General features: G+C 39.9%; 1 pseudogene; it reads right to left on the bottom strand.

The window, feature by feature from the left end:
• Positions 1-571: 571 nt before the first annotated feature.
• LOC127193147 (60S ribosomal protein L8-like) lies at positions 572-1,685 on the bottom strand (annotated as a pseudogene).
• Positions 1,686-3,745: the final 2,060 nt, after the last annotated feature.

The raw sequence follows: 3,745 nt of genomic DNA, 5'->3' as shown, positions 1-3,745 counted from the left end.
CATAAAGCATTAAAAATGGGAGTTATATGGGCCACAGAACAAAGATAGCATTCATTTAAGGAAAAGAGAATTAAATTATAATGACTTGATGACTATTCCTTCTCCACATTTGTTAAAACTGTTACACTAGACCCATAAAAATGAAAACCAAATGTCAATTGGTGAAGAAAACAAGATAGCATAGTATACATTTTTCACATAGCCTTTGTATTTGAATAATTTTGAAGGCTCAGGTCAAGGACATATAATGAAAGTGAGTATCTGCATATACTTGCATACATATATTAAAATACAGTGACATCCTCTGAAATACACACAAAATAAATATGTACATCTCCTGCAATGCTAAAAGCAGAGCATCAGTAGAAAGTTTACAAGCCATGTGATCATCTACCTCACTCATTTTTGAGAAATCATAGGTTCTGGTATGAAGGAATGGTATATGTAATTCTGTGCATCTTCTTGTGCATGAAAGCTTTAATGATATATTTTTGGATGATTCATTTAGAATTTTTTTTTTTTTTTTTTTTTTAGCTAAAGGACATACTTTATTAGCTCCTGAGCTCTAGTTCTACTTCTCCTGTACAGTTTTGGTTCCACGTAGTCGCCCAGTCCGGTGGGCAGCATGAGACCCACTTTCTGCCCAGCAGGAGCATCTCTTTGGATAGTGGAGGGTTTGCCAATGTGGTGATTACCACCTCCAAAGGGATGTTCCTCAGGATTCATGGCCACACCCGGTACACGTGGCCAGCAGTTCCTCTTTGCCTTGTGTTTGTGGTAGGCCCTACCAGCCTTCAAGATAGGCTTGTCAATTCTGCCTCCACCGGCCACAGTGCCAACCACAGGCCTGTTGGCCGAGGAAATGACCTTCTTGGACCCTAAAGGCAGCTTCACGTGGGTCTTCTTTGTTTCTGGGTTGTGGGAGATGACTGTGGCATAGTTCGCAGAGGCTCGTGCCAGTTTGCCCCTGTCCCCAGGCTTCTCCTCCAGACAACACACGATAGTGCCCTCAGACATGGTGCCCACGGGCAAGACGTTGCCGATATTCAATTGGGCCTTCTAGTCTCAGTACACAAACTGCCTGGTGAGGATTCCCTCAGCGGCGATGAACAGCTCTGTCTGCTTCTTCTTCTTTTTTTTTTTTCAATTATTTAAATTTTATTAATTTATTCATATTACATCTCAATGGTTATCCCATCCCTTGTATCCTCCCATTCTTCCCTCCCTCCCATTTTCCCCTTACTCCCCTCCCCTATGACTGTGACTGTCACCTGTATATGCTCATAGGGTATCAAGTCCCTCCTTGCAGCCTGCTGTCCTTCCTCTGAGTGCCACCAGGTCTCCCCATCCAGGGGACGTGGTCAAATATGGGGCATCAGAGTACGTGTGAAAGTCAGACCCCACTCTCCACTCAACTGTAGAGAATGTCTTGTCCATTGGCTAGATCTGGATAGGGATTCTTGGACCGTCCACTTCTTTAATCGCTAGGGATCATGAACGACCACTTTCTTGAGGGGAGCGCCTCGCCCAGGATCATGAATGATGTCCTTTACGATGCCCTTAATATAGCCATACCTCTCAGCAAAGTACACAGCATACAGGACAGTGGCAGCCTTAAGGTGTTTCACGTGCACGCGGAACACAGAGCCAGCGCCTTTCCTCTGTCTGCGGATCACACAGCCCATGAAGGCGAATCTGCCGTTGAGCACGGCTGAAGCAGATCATCAGGAAATATTTTGCCAAGGTAACTTTAATGAGATGGTTAGTGATACCTAATGTGAGAAAATGGCTTCAGAACAAAGGGAATATTGATTCAGGATTTTTCCAACTTTCTGGTTTGCCAGGTTTAAATCGTAAATGGAGTGAAAAAAATGTGTTCAAGGAGAATGTGTAACTTTCTTTCCTTGAACTGAGTTTGTAAATGGAAGATGTCAGGAAGTTATTTCACTGTGAATTTTATTCTCTTCATCTGAACAGAAGCCCATTCCATTATTTCCAATAAACTTCTGGCATGCAGAGTTTCTCCCAGATGAGCAGCCAGAACATGTGTCACACAGTCACTTAAGCTTTCTTCTTAAGTATATATCAAACATAAATGAATCTGATGCCCATTACTTATAGACATACTGATAGCCATGAGGAATATATACACTAAAAAGGTAAATTGTAGACATTAATCTTAAGTTGACAGAATGACCACGGATACTTAAAAAAATTGTAAAAGTGTGTTTCTATTTCCACATTCTGCTCAACTGTTTTCATTCAAACTGGTTTTGTGAGTAAGGATTCTCCATGATGAATTTGCTCTTGTATTAGGCAACTGTCCCTGCTGGGTTTCTTGTGAATATTCATTATTAGTTCCATACAGACTACAAGACCCTGTTCTGAGAAACTGTTTCCTGTATGCCTACCAAGAAAAATTCTACAATCTTGGAAATTTTAGTATGACTTCTACAGGAATTGCCTTGAAGTTATGTGACCAGTTCATGGTGATATGATTGAAACAAAAAGGAAAACATGGATTTATTACCTTGGAAAATGAAAAAGCATTTACATACCTTGGATATAGTCTTCCATGTATCTGGGAGTATATACCATTTGATTCTTTTTGCTTCTGGGTTGACTCACTCATTATGATAATTTGTAGTTCAGTCCAATTGTCCACAAATTTCGGGAATTCCTTCTTTTTAATAGCTGAGTAGTATTCCATAGTGTAAATGTACCACAGTTTTTGTTTTTGTTTTTTTGTTTTTTGTTTTTGTTTTTGTTTTTTTTATCCATTCTTGTACTGAAGGATACTTAGGCTGTTTCCATGTTCGGGCTATAATAAATAAGGCCGCTATGAACATGGTTGAGCATATGTCCTTGTTGTGTGCTGGAGCATCTTCTGGGTATATTCCAAGGAGTGGAATAGCTGGGTCTTGAGGAAGCCCTACTCCCAGTTTTCTGAGAAAGCACCAGATAGATTTCCAAAGTGGTTGTACTAGTTTGCATTCTCACCAACAATGAAGGAGTGTTTCTCTTTCTCCACATCCTTGCCAGCATGTGGTGTCGCTTGAGTTTTTGATCTTAGCTATTCTGATGGATGTAAGATGGAATCTCAGAATCATTTTGACATGAAATCAAATAACTCAATTAAGAAATGGGGCTCAGAACTAAACAGAGTTCTCAACAGAGGAATATGGATTGGCTGAGAAACACTTAAAGAAATGCTCAATGTCTTTAATCATCAGAGAAATATAGCTCATTTTCAAGGAGAATTTTGTATAGCATCCCAGCCTGGCTTTTCCTCATTGGCGCACAATGCTCTGGTGACACACTTTCATCTATAAGAATCAATTCCATTGATCCTCCAGCCTATTCCTGTGACAGAAGCATGCTGTTTTAATTACTGTTGCTCTATAGTATAGTTTGTGGTTGGCTATGGAGATTCCTGCAGAGGATTGTTTTTGCTATTCTGGGTTTTTTGTTTCTCCATATGAAGTTGAGAATTGGTCTTTCAGTGTCTTCAAAATATTTTATAGGTATTTTGATAGGGATTGCATTGAATCTGTAAGTTGTTTTTGGTAAGGTGGTCATTTTACTATTCTCCCAATACATGAACAAAGAAGATCCCTCCATCTTCTGATGTCATCTTCAATCTCTTTCTTCAGAGATTTAAAGGTTTTTTTCAAACAAGTCCTTCACTTGCTTGGTTAGAGTTACTCCTAGATATTTTATATTGCCTTTGGCTATCGTGAAGGTT

Source organism: Acomys russatus, chromosome 8 (genome assembly GCF_903995435.1).
Source record: "Acomys russatus chromosome 8, mAcoRus1.1, whole genome shotgun sequence".
Lineage (NCBI taxonomy): Eukaryota > Metazoa > Chordata > Mammalia > Rodentia > Muridae > Acomys > Acomys russatus.
The sequence above is the reverse complement of the archived record's forward strand: the minus strand, read 5'-3'. Positions and strand labels throughout refer to the sequence as shown.